Source organism: Heterocephalus glaber, unplaced genomic scaffold (assembly GCF_053883595.1).
Source record: "Heterocephalus glaber isolate CG9 unplaced genomic scaffold, H.glaber_assembly_v1.0 deba00001461, whole genome shotgun sequence".
NCBI lineage: Eukaryota > Metazoa > Chordata > Mammalia > Rodentia > Bathyergidae > Heterocephalus > Heterocephalus glaber.
Genome location: NW_028258308.1, coordinates 14,453,318 through 14,473,108, shown reverse-complemented (window position 1 = coordinate 14,473,108; position 19,791 = coordinate 14,453,318). Strand labels below are relative to the sequence as shown.

Below are 19,791 nucleotides of genomic sequence, written 5' to 3'. Positions count from 1 at the left end.
TTTATGTCATATACAATGGTACATAGCTGTAATGTTGATTATACAAGAGATTGAGACAGGAGGACAGCTTGAGCTCAGTAGTTCTGGGTCAACCTGGGCAACATAGCATGACCCTGTCTCAAAAAATAGTGAAAATTAAGTGTCCTACTTTTGACCTAATGATCAAGCTCCATTACTGATTTCAGTTTGTCATTTTGCTCATGGATATATAACTGCACTGACCCTAAGTAGAAATGGGTTTTACCTTATCCCAGCCAATGATTTTGTCTGTCCCCTAATCTACATGGGTTCAATCCACTCACCAAATAATAACAGAACATTCTCTAATTCAAATAACCAAAGTACTTTTTAAAAAGCTTTAATAAAGTTCCAAATGTGCCATTAAACTCAGCCAACATATTTAAGGGGAAAAGTTTTGGTTTCAATTTGAAGTTATACTTTGAAGTAATGAATATAAAATAGAATGTGTACAATTCTCACAAACACTGAATCAAATTAACTTTCACATATAGTCATTTAAGGAATAAATAAAACTGATTATTGTATTATAATTTGGATGGCCAAATGCAGCCAACACACTTTGGCATACAGACCTTAAAGATTTTATTATTCAGAATTCATATCCTGAATCAAATGTCAAATAACTGGTATTAATCAAAACCTGTCCTTGATGCTCTCTCCATTTATATTTTGGAAATTCCTTAATAAATTCAATAGCTAACACTGAGCATTCTTCATGCTAGTTTTGTTCCCAGACCCGAAGTTCTTCTATTGCACAATTTTTTTCATTCTTCTGTCACAACTTGACCACCATGATTCTATTCCATAAAGATCATTTAATACTCAAAGGGAAAACTTAAGATAAAATTATTTAATGATTATATGAGATGGCTTGGTAATTAGTTGTATCTTTTAGGTGCACTTTCAGAAAAACACCAAAGTAGTCATTAAAAATTTCAAATTTCTGTATTTCTTCAAAGTAGATGTATCTAAAAGAGATATTTTTTGTTTGGAAGGGTCTCTGAGGAATTCTTACATTACTTAACTTCTTTTTAAATGCAAATATAAAATTCTTTAAAGTACTTCCTTCGGGTCTTAATTTTCTCCGGTTATTCTTAACTGAAAAACCAAGTTTTAAAAAATTTACTAATAAAGTTGTTTTCATTTTTACTGAATGAGAAATTTATTGTAAATTAACACAGATATCATATTCCTTACTTCAGATTTAATATTTATAGGCAGGTAAATCAAAATCTATAATCTCTTCAAAGATAACTGCTTGAATATACTGTTATTTTGGAAAGATCTATAGACCTAAGAGTGTATCAATATTTATGGAATTTAGAGCTCCTTTGAGATACAAAAAAGAAAATCCATTGTTCCAGCACTCTTAAACACAATGAAAAGAATGATAATATTTTGTTAATTTTATCTATATTTATTGATTCTAAGTTCAGTATGAATCAGTGAGCTGCCAAACCATGCAGTGTAAGATTCTTTGAATTCTCAATCATCAAATCAAGTTCACCCTCACTAATATTATCTTATAAGTTTATTTTATGACAATTGCCCCCAAGCAAGCTAAGAGGGACAAGAGTAATAGACTTAAATAAGTCTTGATCATTAATTAAATTTTATTTTAAGAATGATCACAAGGGATGATATGTACATATGGAATTAACTCTATGAAAGTGAGGAATAGTGGCAAAATTTAGATGGGATTTAGGCCACTAGAGACTATGGTTACCTAAAAACGTGGTTTAAAGGATGATTTTGAGGTAGAAACACAAAACTAAACAAGGACATAGGGAAGACACTTAGAGGGGCAAGTTCATTAGCAAGTAGAGAAGAGATAGAACAATGAAAACATAGTTCAATTCACTGGGTATAAGTTATTGTGGACCAGGACTGATTAGAAAGGCTTTGAATACTAGATTAAAGGAAAATTTTAATTCTGTAGGCTAAATGTGTAAACTGAAAGATTTTTTTTAAAAACTGAGGGGGGATATGATAAAAACAATGATGCTTTAGATTAACTTGCATATGAAGAAAATGTATAGGCATGAAAACATACAATGAAGATATTTTTTGAATGAAGGGATGTAAATTTTTTTTTTTTGAGAGGATCTCGCTGTGTAGTTCACACTGGTCTTGAACTCACTATGTATCCCAGGCTGGTCTCAAACTTACAGTGATCCTTCTGTCTCAACTTCCAGAGTGCTGGGATTATAGGTGTGTCCCAAGGGATGTAAAATTAAGTTTTGATCATTAAAGTTGAATTAGATAAATCAACTGATAAACTTGTATACACTTAGAAGATAGAGTATCATGTAGACTTGTTTGGTCTAAAAGAACATGTGATGCATATAAAAATTTATAGTGTTTGATAAACTCCTAGATGCAAATAATTTATAGCCAGTAAATAATATCATGGAGATAGTTCTGTAAAAACTAGGTCAAAGCTCAAGTTATAAGTTAACTCTAGGTATTCACCTCTTTTTTTCTACATTATTTTCCACTGATTTCTGCACTCCCTTATCTCATTTGCAAATAATAGTAAAGGAAGATCAAATACCCTGTTTATAATGAACATGCAACAAAGTGTGAAATTTCCCTTAACCTACAGACCACAATTAATGAACTAAGTTTGTGTGCAATTAAACTAGAGAGCAACTTTATTTTTCCCTCTAAGATCAAAGTATATTTCCCTCAGAAATAATATAGCCTATAATTTGGTAACACTATTATTAAAGACTCCTTTTTTTGTCTCAAACATTTTAAGAGGTCAGAGGCAGTGAACTATATTTCACACATTGAGCTCTGAAAATTGGACTCTAATAAGATTCTTTAATTCCAAATGTTATCATCTTTTAGTGAGAACTGGCATCAATGATATTTAGTAATAAATTAAAAATAGAAACCCAGTTTCTTAAAAAGCATTTAGAAAATAAGATGTTTTAAGAAAAATTGTCTTTTCCTCTAGTGGACCCTGTGATTTGCTTCTGTGGGCTTTTTGTCAGTTATTCAATGAGAGCCAGTGAAGCTTTTAGTTAAGTCTATTACTGGTAGAAAAGAAAAATGCTTGAATTATGAATTTGGAGACTAAAAATGTTTATCATTTTATCAAATTCAAGTATTATTTATTAGACTAACAATGAAATAGCAATATGACTAAGTCTTTTTATTTACAAAAGTGTTAAGAAACTATGAGTACAGTAACATTTGGCAAAATACTCCAAACTTTGCAAACTCTACATCAGATGATGAACACAACTGCAGACATCTTTCCTATGAGACCATGAATGTAGCCATCTTTTCCAGAAGAGTGGAATGAATTATGTCCATGAACCGGGGAGTAACTTTACCAGCAGTTTTGGGTTTAATTTTCTGTCAAAATTGTATTCGTTTACAAGTTCTCTACACATTTGGAATTTTGTTGTCTAGTATGACTTTTGGAAATATCTATGCTGTCCAACTGAGTAGCCAGCCACTTGACACATTTTTCTACCAATGGAAATATGATAAAGGCAAATGGGGATATAAATTTGTAAATGTATTTAATTTTATAAACTTTAATGGTCATATGAGCCTACTCGTACTGTTTTCGACAGTATTTAGGAGATAGAACAAAGGGTCATACAAATTATAGCCAATTGGTTTTCCCAGAGTTTTGAATTGGGCTCTATCATTTCTGATACCTCCAGGGAATAAGAGTAGAGGAGGCCTCTGAATTAAATCTTTCTGCTCTTGCAACTATTTATTTTAAAATTTGCCTCTCTTCTTTTTCAATTTGGTCTCATTTCCAGGGGCAATTCGTTCAATAATTATCATATAAATTTGTTTATTCAAACAAGACAGTTAATCTAAAATAAATAACCGATCTCCTACTGTAGAGAAAGTTGGGGGACAGGCAGGGAAAATTAAGGGTCTTAAGCGGGATTTCTGGCAAATAAAGAGTTAAACTCCTGCTAGAGAGAGTAGGTAAGAAAAATAAACAGAACTGAAAAGCAACCTGACTCACATCAGTGCCAGGGCCCCAGTTCCCTCCTCCTCCACCTCCAGATAAGTACAAAGTAGACAAAGTTGGTAGGGGAGCTACATTATTAAAAAACCCACTTTACTTAGTGTATAAAACATATATCACACCTGGGTACTCACACACCTATATATAAATATATATACATATTTTATTCTCGCACCATATGTATACACTAAATTGCACATATATCCTTTTTTTGCTAACTCGGCCTTGAATGTGAGGCTCTGCTATAAATTTCACAATTATCACGTTGAGAAAACAAAGAGACCAAAGGAAGCTTATCTAAGAATGTGCCTGTATTTTGTTTTGAAGAAACATTTATCTGAAGTTCATCATTCCTACAGTTTTACTTCAGTTTCTTTTTCTTTTGTAAAATGTAAGAAAATTTAATATTTTGGATAACATACTTGCTCTGTTTATATAATTTAAAAGTAAATAAAACTTGTGGCCCAATCTGGGGTCTAAGAGCCTAAAATAGCCAGTCAAGTTATAACAACTCTCAAGTGGGAGAGGCCCTTTCTTACCATACAATAAAAGAGGCTAAGAACAAAGACCTTAGAGTAAGGCTCTGGGCTTATTACCTTACTCTGACAAGGTAGCTATTACCTGTACTTACTGTGGTGTAAGAAATACTTCTGCAGAAAATACTGCTTTATTTCCCAAGGAATAACTGGATACCCACCCCTTATTTCTTAAGTGCTATATCCTGACTTGTATCACAACTCCTATCATAATGAATGGAAATAGTTGCTAAATGCTTGTATTAACTTTAGCAACTTGTGAGCAACTAGAAAACAAGAACAAAATCTTCTCTAAATCTCTGATATCTAAGTCTATGTACCTTGTTCCTCAAGAGCTGCTAAATCTATGAATAAAAGGCACACTAAGGCTGAGAAGGTAGAGATAAAATTAACATAGAATAACCCAAAGATAAATGAAATTCTGTATGTATAGCTTCATATTCTGGGTCCTAAGAATATGTGATTTTAAATAGATAGATAAATAGATATTTATATGAATATATTTACATAAATATATATCTAATATACTTATAAAAACAGAAATGTACTTTCTATGACACCGTATATATACATATCTATATTTTATTGTTTGTGGAAACAGTAAACATGATTTAAAAATTAAAGTATATGAAACATTTTCTAAGTGACAGACAATTTGAACTAAATAGGTTAAAGTGTCGCTTAGCAAATATTCAACTAGTGTTCTCTGCTTGGTTACTATATAAGAAAATGAGTATTCCATAGTTCTTATTTATAAAGGAATTTTATCTGATCTACTTCCTCTTTCCCATCCATAATAAGACAGAAATAGTTCGATATATTTCATGAATAATTTTGCTTCATGTTTAGATTATCACACAGTGCTAGTATCAGCTAATATTTTATACAAATCCTAATAGTTTATTCACTAACACCTTTCTCTCCAACTATTAACAAAAAAACAAGATCGGAATTCCCAAAGTGAAAAATATTTAGTTTATTGCACTCAAGAAAGATACTGTAATTGACTGGGAAGGGCATGTCAATTTGAAGATTATAGAACAAGTATATTGATTGTCAAATAGATCAACTGTTGAGTCAAGACCACATCCAGAGGAGGCATCAGAAAGAAACACGGAGTAGAACAAACCCTGCTCAAATTGAACAACACAGCAGAAATCTACTGGAGGAGATAATGTGGCACAAATCTGAGCTATTTATAAAATCAAAAATTTATCATTTGGAGAGCATTTTTGTGTCTCTAAAAGTTTCAGTGAGATAGATGCCTCTGCAAGTGAATTGTTTGTTCTTACATTTATTAGCTCATGTCTTAATTCCTGGATAACCAAAGAACCTGCACCAGGCTGATACCACCCTATTCAATTTGGAATAGAGATCATCCTCAAATAATTCCATGAATATACAGAAAGGGACAAAGATAATCAGGATGGCAGGTAAAACAAATTTACTTATGTTCAAATTTGAAATAAACAGATTTAAACCATTATGAAAATTACAAGGCAGAAAAACTAAGAAGATGCTCCATCCTACTTTGTCATTAAGTTCCATCTGGTAGAAAAATGTCCTCTCACTATTTCTGAGTATAACATAGTTCACATTTATATGAAAAATATTTAACATGTAACATTATTAAAGATGAGTTGCTCCAAGTAAAATTAGCATCCAAAATAACTGATCCACACTCCAAAATTTATCAGTTTTCAAATAATTACACATAGAAAACCAAGACTCTAAATAATCAGCTCATCAAAGAGAAAGTGAATATTGTATTTGTACAAATGAAATTCATAGCATAAAGAGTAAGCAAAGTGTAAAGATGGTCATGGCTTAGATTTCAATAGTAAAATGATTTGGTTTTAATCTATTAGAATTCTATGAGAAATACTCATACCATTACAGTGAATATGTATTATCAAAATTACAAAATAGAGGAACAAATTTAAGTAATCATATTAATATTTCATGGATTTAAGCAATAATGGAACACTAAATATTAAAATATTACAGTTTTTAAAAGTTATTGCATGTACATAAACACTTACAGTTATTTCCTTGCAGCAAAAATCTGTATCCACCATGAGATTTGAAGTTATTGCCTGTTAAAAAGTCACAAAACATGAGTATGTTAATGTAAAACACAATAAACTCTAAATTGCAATAGCTAATACCATTTTTTTAAGTTCATAAATAAGAACTATGGTATTGGCACCATAATATTCTGGCTTTAGTTTTTTCATGAATAAAAATTTGAAGCGGGTAAGTGAAAATTACTTCTCAATTTTTCCGTAAGTTAAAAATACTTCTGAAAATGAAAAAGAAAATTTTAATTACAATAACACCCCAGCTGCAATGAACAATGTATTGATTTTCCCCCATATTTAAGGTAATGTGATCATTGTTTATATTGAATGAATAAAGAATAATTTTAATTTCATTCTGAGTAGACACTTATGTTTACTAAAAACTCTTTGATTTAATAAATCTTTCTTGATCTACCAAACAAATTTGAAAATAAGAAAAAATTAGAGACAATTTCTGAAAAATGGGGGAGTATATAATTCCATATATGGATCAAATACAATGTTTTGCTCAATATTTATTTAATTTACTAAAGAAAGAAATCATTTATCATGTGATTACAGTTGAGTAGTATCTGAATATTAAACCTGAAGTACAGAATTAAGTAATTATCTAAATCTCTCAGACCAAAAGACTAATTTACAAGAATTACCCAGCTCACTGGGGCAAATATTATTAGAAGAGTTGCATTCTTGCATTATTTCTTAAATGGTAATTTTACTGTTCATAGTTGGAATGCACCAAACATTGAAAGAATTGATATAGTGTGAATTAAATATCTATAAGCACAAATAAAATCATCTGAAAATGTCTTAATGAGACAAAGTTTTGCTCTTAATGAGACAGTATTTTTTATTTCTATGAAAATATCTAAAAATATACTCTACACTAAAACTTGATTTAGATTTAAGTGTTACGTTATTATGATTATACATTTCTATTTTGTTGGCTTACCTAATTTGATTTCTTTTCTTCTTCCAGGCAACATTAAAAGTACAAGGGGGTTATTTAAATATTTTTCCAATAATATGCTTGATATCAGTCTTTAAAGCTGTATCAGGCCAAAATAGGTCCTGCTTAATATAGTAGGAAAATAGGCTGCGATACCAAATTGGAAGTACATTATTTAATAAGCTGCTTATTTTTTTTTCTTCCTTTTATAGTCAAAATCTACTGGCACAGTATAACCTAAAATATAGTTTTACATATTTTTCTATTATAATAAGATTTGTTTAAGTCACTTTTAGATTTGAAGAATACAATATTTTTAAAAGAAAAGAAAATGTTTTAAGTTTTTATAATTACTTGAAGTAATAGTTTTCTTCATATAGGGAAAAACATTCAGATGAAGTTATTTGATGAAGAAAGTAATGTCAAGGTAAATAGAAAAGACACTATCAAACCTTTTATTTTAAAACTTATTTAATAGCAGTTAATTTAAGATTAATCAGCAAATATGGATAAAAATAATGATAAATTGTGCTCTTTAATATTGATGTGAAGTAGTGTTACTCTTTAACATCAGTTCCTATAAATCCCAGAATTTATTTTATCAATATAGGACTGAGTTCAAAATGTTTCTGTTAGAAATATATTTTTAAATTTTATAATTAAATTTTCATCTTTTTACAATCTACAAAATTTAGTACATTTTTGTTTTAAGAATGAATTGCCCCAAGTCAAAATATTCTTAAGATTAAAAGAGATGTTATTTTTCTCCTAAAAAATTTAGCCATAGAAATTATGATACATAAACTTTGAGTAAAAATAGATATATTATTTTAGATAATTTTTAGTTTCTTATTTTCACTATTTAATTACATCTTTAGCATTTTCTATTTTTTCTTTATTCAATGGAAATACTCTATTATACATGCTTTGGATATTGTTAAATCTTGCTAGAAGAATTTAAAGAGAAGAAGTTACTATGAAATAGGAGAAAAATAAGTACTTTACAATTTTTCAATTTGGGTTGTATTTGAGGTGGTAAAAGGAGGAATAATCACGAGCCCAGAACCCTCTGTTTTATTTTTCAGCACAATTTCTTTTCCTTTAGTCAAATGCCCTACATAGACACACTCAACCTGATAGCAGTGTGTATTCTACTTGATGAGCGATATGGAATTGTCGATATTTTCTTCTTTAAATGAAATGTTGTTGGGAAAAGGCTATCACAAGAGCCAGAATGAGAATTTGAGAGCCCATCATTTCCTCTCATTTATCCCCCTCCCTGCCTGGAGCTCAGTAACCACCTCCATGGAACCTTCATATTTTTAGGGAACAAAGTTTGAAATCCATTTCTTCATCTCATAATTTTTCCTTTCTTTACAAAAAAGAGAGGGAAGAGGGATTATCTGATTCCTGGGAAAGAAAAGGGAAATTCAAGAGAGGAAATACTATATTGGATTTAAATAAGAATAAAGGAAATGGAGAACAGAGCAGTGTTTCTGGTAAAGTTTGTAATGTGTGTGCCAGAGTATTAGGAAGCTGATTGCAAAACACAGTGCTGCAACAAAGATGTAGGAGAGAAGAAATAAATTGTAGAGACAACTTGTATGTCTTCATTCTCCTAAGTTATGTCTGGTCACCCTTGCATTATGCTAATTGCCTTTAAATCTTGCCCACAACTTTAATTACAGAGATTGATTTAATATAGTTATTGACTCATAAATTAAAACTCTGTGCCCTAAAATGTGACTATAGTCCTGGATAGAGTCATTACCCTTTTGGCGTGCCTTTTATTGTTAAAGCAACTAATAGCTAATTACCCTTGTAAGAAAAAGTGATAAAAGGAAAAAAATGAAAACCTCTCATTTTCAAGGAGCTATTCTAGGATTAATATCCAAAAGCCTGGAGAGCTTACACAAGGATGTTGGCTTACTTGGATGTCAGTTCTCTACTTTAGAATGTTTGGAAGCTCAGCACCAGACCCTGGTTTCTAGCCTGCCAAAACACATGCTGGTTTCTTGGTATGGTTTTCTAGCTCTTTTGCTATTAGTGCATAATTTGACAGTATGCTGCCACGGTAACAGAATTCATTAAGGGATTTCAATTTTGTTCTGCCAATGAGGATTTTTGGCTACATGTAGAGCTGGCTTCTGAAGATTGATCTATAATATTTGTCTCATAAACCCTTGTTTAATTCTATAATATTTGTTGCATGATTGATGCAATGAAATAAGCCATAATGAGCAAGGTTCTCCCAGCATAATCTATTCCCTAAGGCCAAGTTAGGCACTATTGGAAGCCATATTAACTTCTTTGTCATCAAACTTGGGGGCTTAAAATAGATTGCATGAAAGTGGACATAGTTTACAATCCTATCTTGCACCACGTGGTTGGAGAATGGTTTAGAAATGTAAACCCCAATGTTCATTTCCTTCAGTATCTCATGTGTGGGGGGAGGACTTCCAGATTTTGACTATTTTCTTTAGATAGTAATTTTCAGGTGCAGGGTTTGCTGGAAATAACTATATGGTTGATCCAGTAAAGAAAAATATACATATATAACCTTAATGGTTTTAATCAATATTTTGCCCTATGATTTCAGCAAAAAAGGGTAACATATTTCATCACTTTAAGCTATACTTTAATACCACATAATTGTATTTTAACCATATATTCTGCCATCATCTATTGAATTGTTTACTAATCTTTTTTTCTAGTGTCCAGTAGTTACAGTTCTAAAATCCTATGAAATAGTTTTATGCTAATGAGGCCAAAGTAATTGAGTTAATATCTTTGGAGATTGGATCTTGAATGAAGAACTAACCTGTCCTTGCATTCGTTCCTGTGCTAACCGGGAAAGAATGGGAATGAATCAGGGCAAATACAGCAAGTATATTGGAAAATAAATCAAGGAACAGTACTAGATACTGTTGTATTGAATGAGGAGAGGAAAAGAGCATAATCTTTACTAGGGCAATGATTCTTACTTAGGGATAATTTTTCCCCCACCTGGGGAGGCATTTGACATTTATTGGTATCACAATCTGGAGGTGCTATTGCCATTCAGTGGATAGAAGACAGAGATGCTGCTGATGATATCCTGTAATATGCAGAGCAGCTTTCCTCTACTCCACATACATACATAAAGAACGTCCTGGTCCAAAATGTCAATGGTGTTGTGCTTGAAACATTCATTTGTGGGTTACGGTACGCTAAAAAAAGAAAGGGAAAGATCAAGCCATTTTTACCTTCAGTTCAGTTCAGTTAATGTGGCTCATATGCCAAAGAGATTTAACGAAATCCATTTTAAAAAGGCACCTTATGATTTGGGAGCAGGGAATAGTCTCATGAGTTTATGAGAAGTCCATAGATACCTCCAGTAAGTGGGAAAAAGGGAGCTCCAATTCCATCACTATGTAGTGCATGGGGGTATATGAATGGCACATTGAAAAAGCAATCCTCCCAAAAAGTTTCTATGAGGTGGTAACTCAGAAAGGAAGCAAACCCGTGGCCCTATGTTGTTTTATAAGTTTTTGTTTGTCCAGAATCACTTATCAAGATTTTTTACCCCATAACTTTCTTTACTAATTTAACCATCTCTTTTTCTGAGCTTCATCATTTGAATGCTTACATAACTTTCACACTAAAAATTTTCTAGGTGTTGTTGGATACAAAAATCTATATAGATGTTAGATACAGTAGATAGATGATAAACATAACTTTCATTTAGTCGGTTCCTTCTCATAATTAAAAAGATGTGTTTGGCTTTAGCATGGTTAATGATACAAGAGTTGAAATGTTAGAGAATAATGTGTCTATCCTGTTATATATAATAAAGTTTCTTTAAGAATATGTAGTATTCTTCATTCAAAAACATGCCCATTTTCTTGAATTTATTCATTTATATTACTCTTCCACTTATCTTGTTTCTTACCTTATTTTTTAATTCCTATCACATTTACCGAATACCTGCCTTCTGCTAAATTACTGAAACAAGGTGCAAAAGTTAACAAGTGTGTTCACTGTCCACCAGACATGAAAGCAGACACAAAGGGAATGCAGTTTTATCAACAGAGAAAGTGATGGAACAAAGTGTGTCAAATATACCTAACAACAGGATGAGTTATTTTATTTTGTATAAGATTATGCTCAGGTCTGATGGATATTTTTGGTTTTGATTGTGTTATGTTTGTAATTGCTTTGTTTTGAACACTATGAATTCCTAGGTAATTCCTAGGTAATATATTTCAAATATACAATGCTAATAGTATTTGAAAGATATCCCTCACATACAAATTCAGGATTTTATTTTACTTATCACTTATAAGGAACATCAAAAACCATGATAAAAACAATAATTCCTTTTTTAAAACTCTCATAATTTAAGTAATAAAAGGGTTAACAGAGACTAACCATTTGTTGTAGCTTGTATCTAGATGTCCCCTTCCCCCAAGCCTTGTGAGCTAATAGGTGGGGATTTTCAGCAGTGGTTGGATTTAGGGTGTGTGAACATGGATTAAAGGTGTGGAATAACTAAATTAGTCCACCAACTGATTTAACATATTATCACTGTGGACAATGGAGCAAACACAGTTTTGTTTTTTTTGGTTTTTTTCTAAGTAGTCCCATAACAACTGGATATCAACATGGAAAAAATTAAACTTAGTGCTAATACCTTAAACCCTTCATAAAAAATAGACTGAAAATGAAACATAGATCTTAATGAAAAAATCCAAAACTCTAAAACTCCTAGAAGACATACAAAAGAATAACTTTTTAGATTCAGCACCAAAAGCAGAAACCAGGCATAAAAAAAAAAATTGTTAAGCTGTATTTTACTAAAAGTAAAAATGTCCTGTTCTGCCTAAGATACTGGCAAGAGAATAAAAAGGCAATCTATATACTGGAAGAAAATATTTGTATAAGATGTATCTGAGGGGCTGGGTTTCTCTGCCTGCCTGCTGCACAAGCGCAAGGACCCGAGTCCGATCCCCAGTACCAAAAAAAAAAAAAAAGATATATCTGATACAGGACTGATATTCAACAATGTATCAAATGAATTATGAAAGCTTAACAATAAGAAAAATAAACTCATTAATACATGGACGGATTTTAGCAGAAAACTCATCAAAAAAGATGTAAAGATGGCAAATAGATATGTAAAACGATTCCACACTTCATATGTTATCAGAAAAATAAAAAATCAAACAATGAGATATCAGTACACACCAATCAGAATAACCAAAATCAAGAATACTGACAACATCAAGCATTGTTGAGGATGTGGAACGACCAGAATGCTCCTTGCCACAGAAATGCAAAAAGTTCAGCTACTTTGGGCATCGGTCCAAAAACAGTACTATTTTCTTGCAAAAGTATATATATCTTTACCACATGGTTCAACAATTGTGGTCCTTTATTTACAAAAAAAAGAGCTGAAAATTATATCGATATAAAAAACTGTACACTGATATTTATAGGAATTTTTTTCATTATTGTCCAAATTTTGAATTGACCATTGGACTTTCAGTAGATGAAAGCATAAATAAACAAAGATAAATCCACATAATGTTATATTTTTCAGCATTAAAAAATAATGAGTAGGACGGCGCCTGCCTCGCAAGCGCAAGGTCCCAAGTTCGATCCTCGGCACACACACACAAAAAATAAGTAAAAAATAATGAGTAGGGTCGGGGATTTAGCTCTGTGGCATCACGCCTGCCTTACAGGCACAAAGTCCTGAGTTCGATCCCCAGTACCCTCCAAAATAAAAAAAAAAAAGTAATGAGACATCAAGCCATGTAAAGACATGGAGAAACTTTAAATGCCTGCTACTAATCAAAAGAATCCAATCTAAAGAGTTTATATACTGTGCAATTCCCAATATATAACTTTCTGAAAAGGGCAAACTATAGATAACACAAAAAAATCAGTGGTTGCCAGAGGTTGGAGGAAGGAAGGGATAAATAGGTGATACATAGAGAGACTTTAGAACAGTAAAACTGTTTTACGCTACTATAATGGATATATATCATTATACATTTGTTCAAACCCATAGAATGTGCACCACCAAGGGTGGATCCTAATTAACGTAAACAATGAACCTTGGACAGTAATGATGTGTGACTGTAGTTTCATTTAGTGTAACAAATATACCACTGTTGTGAGGGGTGTTGATAATACATGAGCTTATGCTTGGGTGGGTCAGAAGGTATTTGGGAAATCTTTTTTTTCTATTCAATTTCTCCATGAACCTAATATCGTCTATTTAAAAAGAGAAATGTAAAGAAAGAGGATAGTTCACAACAATCTATAGTAAATTTTCAATGAATGACCTTAACATCCATCTCAAAATATCAGTATAATTTTTAAAGTATTAAATATTTGAAGAAGTAGTGGTTTATATTCTGATGGTATCAAATTTATTACAGTGATATATCTATATATATAATGGAACCTATATCGATGAAATAATAAATTGCATACAAGGTGTGAAAATATTAATGAATGAAAATTAATGCAAAATAATATCATGTAATAACTTTGTTTTCAGATAGAAGGAAAAATAAAAATGTCTGACTTTTAATTAAAATATCCAAAAATGCTTGTGTATAATGCTGTGCTTTATTAATGAAGTAATATCTAGAACTAAATCAAATGAGGTTCTAATGATTGAGGCTGCTTAACAAGTATCCCTATCCACCAGGGAAGTAGGATGATCATATACTAATTACATGTACTCCAGAATATGACTTATGTTTGAATTCTTGCTTTGCTGTTTCCTATCTTTACAAATTTAGGCAAGACAATCTGTGACACCATCATCTTCATCATTATATTATAGAGATTATACTTTTCCTTGCTTACACAGTTGTTCTGAATATTAAATAAGAAAATATAAATAAATGTAAATCATTTAGAACAAGTCCTGTCACAAAGTTAGTATTTGTTCAATACCATTAGGCTTTTACCAATATAATTTTAAAATCACAAAAGTGTTCCTTTAAACTTAAATGTTGGCACCAATATGTAGAGCAATAGTGTAGATTTCCCCTCTCATTCCTTTTTAGCTATGTGGCATTGATCAAGAACAAAAATCCTTTGTCAAACCATAAGTAAATCCAATACACTTCGTGGAACTCAAACACCTCATCCTAAATGAAGGAGATTTGACAAAATGATCCTGTACTTTCAAAACTAAGTGAGAGCCAAACTGTGACTTGGCTTTATAGGCTTATGACTTTTATATCATGGGAAACTCCATTAAAGTTAGCTGCAATAATTAACTGATAAAAGAATAAACTCTGAAAGACAGAACTGACAACTGAAAAGAGAAAAATAATTTTTAGAATAATAAAAACAACCACTGGGATTTCACTGTATCCTAGAACGTGTTCTAGACACATAATTAAAACTGAACGTATTGAATATCTGTATCAGAAGAATCAGCAACCTGTTGGAACTGAACTCTGCCCCCCTGCCCCCGGCCAAATACTACTTTGAAGGACTGAAATTGTATTGTTAACCAAGTTTCCTAAATGATATCAAAGTTAATTCTAAGGAAAATTCCAAATCAAATTTATAATTTTTATAACTGGTTTAAAAATTAAAAGGTAGGGCCAGGGATTTAGTTCAGTGGTTCTGCTGCCAGCCTCACAAGTACAAGGTCTCGAGTTCAATTCCCAGAAAAAAAAAAAAAAAAAGAAGTTTAAAAAATATTAAAAGGTAATTTAATATTTTGTGGCATGTGAAACTTTTGAAAGAAAAATGACAAAATAGAAAGCAAAACAACATTCTAAAATAAGAATGTTTTTAAAGAGAAATGCATGCATTCTGACTTAGGATTTAACCAAAAAGTTTATTATTATCACAGCAAAGCCAAATAACAATTCACCCAATCCAAACAGGTTATATTTAAAACAAAAAAGTCAATGCTATATAAAAATTGACATAAAAATGTAAATTATCCTGTTGAAGGTATAAATGTATACATGAACTTTCTAAAATCTTGTGAATTTGTAAAGAAATCAACTTTAACTGTATCAAAATTGAAAACTATGTCACAGTCAGTATCTGTGTATGCCACATTTTCAATACCTGAGAATTCAGCTCCAAAATGCAAACATAGCTCCTCATATGCCTCCACTGGGATTGTTCTAACTACAGAAAGGGAGTTCAGTGAGTTCTTCCTTATCTATCACTGTCAATAGAGACTGACATATTATTAAGAATATTTTTTAAAAAAAGAATATTTTAAATTGTGCTCTCAGAAAGTAAATATAATTTTTCAAAGCCAATATAACTGTTAAAAGATAACACTCCTGGGTCTGATGATATACTTACTCTGGATAAAAGACATTATTTAGATATAAACCATGTGACAAAAACATTGCTGGAACATATAAGTGAGTCATACCGTGAGAAGCAGTAAGAGATTGTGTCAAGAATAGGAGGAAATTAAAAAAAAAAAGAATAGGAGGAAGTGGGGCTGGGGATTTAGCTGAGTGGCATAGAACCTGCCTGGCAAATGTGAGGTCCTAAGATTGATCCTCAGTACCAAAAAAAAAAAAAAAGGTGGTGGTATAGTTATATCATTATAGAGGACATCTGGTCCATGTGGCCCTAGTATGATATTCCCTGAATACACAGTATTATCAATCTGTCTACCTGCCTGGATCTGTCAGTTTGTCTGTCTGTCTATCTATCTATCCATCCATTCATTATCCTGGGAATATGAACCCAGAGCCTCTTGAATGTTAAGCCAGTGCTGTAGCACTGATTTATATCCCCAGACCAACATCATCTATTTATGATGAAACCAAATCCAAATTCATCAGCTACAAGCTTGGTAATGTTTACCAAGCAATTCAAATATGAATCTGCATCATCCCATCCTCAGTCAGTAGAAAGAAGATGAGGTACAGTTATGGGAAGAATGTTATTAATATACTTACTTTCCTCTCTCTAGTTATAATCACTCTAAAAATAATCCAAAATAAAGGGCTTTTCAAAAAATTGAAATGAAATAATATATAAACTATCACAGTAATTGGAGACAGATATGGTTTTACTGGCAAAAACCAGTTCATATATCTTTGTTAATGGCTTTTGCTTTAATTTAAAGTCCCTCAAATCAACTGCCCCCAGCACTGAGGAGCAGAGCTGCCCCCAGCACAGAGGAGGTGAACCTTCCAGGCCACTGTACCACCACCCCCAGAGCCAAGGAGATGAGCTGTGCAGGCACCAGCAACACACATCCCCCCAACCCCCAGCCCAATTGAAATGAAAAGACACGTAAACAAGTCTCAGAACCAGACTTTGAATCTCCTAAAGCAATCCCAAAGGAAAACGAGATGGAACAATATGATACTCAACAATTTGGACTCCCTCAACAGGCAACAAAAAAGAAACTGGAAAAAATGAAATCAGAAATAATTTCTGAGATAACAGCAGAGATTGTGCTCATAGTGGAACACATGATTAATAAATCTAGAGATGACATAGATAAAAAAAATAGAGGAGCTAAGGGACATGATGGAATCCCAACATAGGAAGCAAATGGAATCCATTAAACAGATGCAAACAGATTTCCAGGAGATTAAAAACTCCACTGAAAATTTACACAGCACAATGAGCCAATGTGAGAACAGAATTTCAGATATAGAAGATAATATTGTGATTAGTGACAAGGAAAAGAAAAATTGCTTTAAAATAGTAAGGGACCATGAAAAATCAATCCAGCATCTCCTAGACAATGCAAAGAAGAATAACATAAGACTGACCAGAGTCAATGAAGAAACAAGACAGAGTTCAGATGACATTAAAAAACTGTTCACAGAAGTGATGGCAGAAAACTCCCCAAGGAGGGGAAAAGAACTTGACATACAGATAAGTGAGGCATATAGGACTCCAACTAGCCTTAATCAAAAAAAATCTATACATAGGCATATAATTGTTAAGATTCCAGGAACCCAACAGAAGAAAAAAATTCTACAAGCAGTTAGAAAAAGAAACAAATCACATACAAAGGAAAGCCCATCAGAGACACAACAGACTTCTCAACACAAACCCTCAGGGCAAGATGAGTTTGGAGTGACATATTTCAAGCCCTAAAGGAAAACAGCCTCCAACCCAGATTGATATACCCTGCAAAACTATCTCTCAAAACTGATGGGGAAATAAGATACTTTCATGAAAAAGAGCACTTCAGGAACTTCAGGAATACCAATCCAGCACTCCAAAAAATTTTAGAAAATATCCTAGGAAAAGACAACAAGGACCACAACCCTAGGAAGCCCAGAAAAATGAATCCATTGGGTGCAACAAGAAATTAAATGTAAAGGAGAGAATACAACAAAAAGAAAAAGTCATGAGAATGATAAGTCAATAATGTATCAGTTATAGCCATCAAAATTAATGGTTTCAATTCACCAATCAAAAGAAATAGACTGGCAGAACGAGTCAAGAAGCAAGATCCCACAATATGCTCCATACAAAAACACACTTAACTCAAAAAGAAACTCATAGACTGAAAGTTAAAGGATGGAAAACAATACTCCATGTGACAGGAACCTGAAAAAAAGCAGGAGTAGCTATCCTCTTTGCAGATCAAGTGGATTTCAAACCAACACTGATAAAGAGAGACAAAGAAGGACACTACATCCTCATAAAGGGAACAATCCAAGAGGAAGAGATGACAATCATAAATATCTATGCACTAAACATTAGCGTGCCCAACTATATAAAACAAATATTAACAGACATAAAAAGTCATATATGCACTAATACAATAATAGTGGGGGACCTCAATACCCCACTGTCACAAATAGAATGATCAACTACACAAAAAATAAGCAACAAAATACTAGAAATCAATCAAACTCTTGAACAAATGAATTAACAGATGTTTACAGAGTGGTCTACCCCACCAAATCAGAATACATATCCTTTTCAGCTTCACAAGAGTCATTCTCCAAAATAGACCACATGCTTGCTCATAGAACATGTTTAAGTGCAAAGGAATTGAAGTTATCCCCTGTATATTATCAGACCATAGTATGATGAAATTGGAGATCAATAGCAAAAGAAACTGCAAGAATTTCATAAACACATGGAAATTGAACAACACACTTCTGAATAATCAATGGGTCACAGAGGAAATTAAAAAAGAAATCAGACAGTTCCTTCAATTAAATGACAATGACAATCCAACATATTGGAATCTATGAGAAACAATGAAAGTCTTACAAGGGAAATTCATAACACTGAATACTCATATTTGGATAACAGTGAGCCCAATTAAACAACCTGATGCTGAACCTCAAGCTTCTAGAAAAAGAAGAGCAGAACAACCCCAAAGCTCATAAAAGGGAGGAAATTATAAAGATCAGAGGCAAAATCAATGCAATGGAGACTAAGAGAATGATACAAAAATTTAATGAAGCCAAGAGCTGGTTCTTTGAAAGAATCAACAAAATTGACAAACCCTTAGCCAACCTTATCAGAAAAAGGAAAGAAAAGTCCCAAATCCATCCAACTGGGAATGAAAAGGATGAAATTGCAATGGATCCAGCAAAAATCCAAAGGATCATCAATACCTACTTCGAGAACCTATAAGTCAATAAGATGGAAAACACAGAAGAAATGGGCTGATTCCTAGATAAGTATAATTACCAAAGTTGAATGAAGAAGACCTTAAAATTCTAATCAGCCCAATATCAATCAATGAAATTGAAAATGTAATTAAAATTTACCAACTAAGAAAAGCCCAGGTCTTGATGGCTTTGCTGCTGAATTCTACAAGACATATAGAGAGGAACTACTGCCACTACTGTTTAAAGTCTTCAGTGAAATTGAAAGGCAAACAATACTCCCAAATTCATTCCTGGAAACAAGCATCACCTTGATTCCCAAAGGAGACAAAGATCCAACTGAAAAAGAGAACTATAGGCCAATCTCATTAATGAACATAGATGCATAAATCCTTAATAAGATACTGGCAAATAGAATGCAGAAGATCATCAAGAAGATCATATACCCTGACCAAGTGGGATTCATCCCAGGGATGCAGGAATGGTTCAACATATGCAAAGCCATAAATGTCATACACTCTATCAATAGAGCCAAGGACAAAAACCATATGATCATCTTAATTGATGCAGAAAAAGCATTGACAAAATCCAAAATGCATGTATGATAAAAAAA

General features: G+C 32.3%; 1 protein-coding gene across 17 annotated transcripts in view; it reads right to left on the bottom strand.

The window, feature by feature from the left end:
- Tenm3 (teneurin transmembrane protein 3) overlaps window positions 1-19,791 on the bottom strand; it is a 2,554,979-nt gene that overhangs the window by 1,824,270 nt on the left and 710,918 nt on the right. For all 17 annotated transcript variants that reach the window (XM_087217023.1, XM_087217025.1, XM_087217024.1 and 14 more), the window contains exon 5: window positions 6,603-6,656. The gene's annotated coding sequence lies outside the window, so the exon portion shown is untranslated. The remainder of the gene's footprint in view (window positions 1-6,602; window positions 6,657-19,791) is intronic.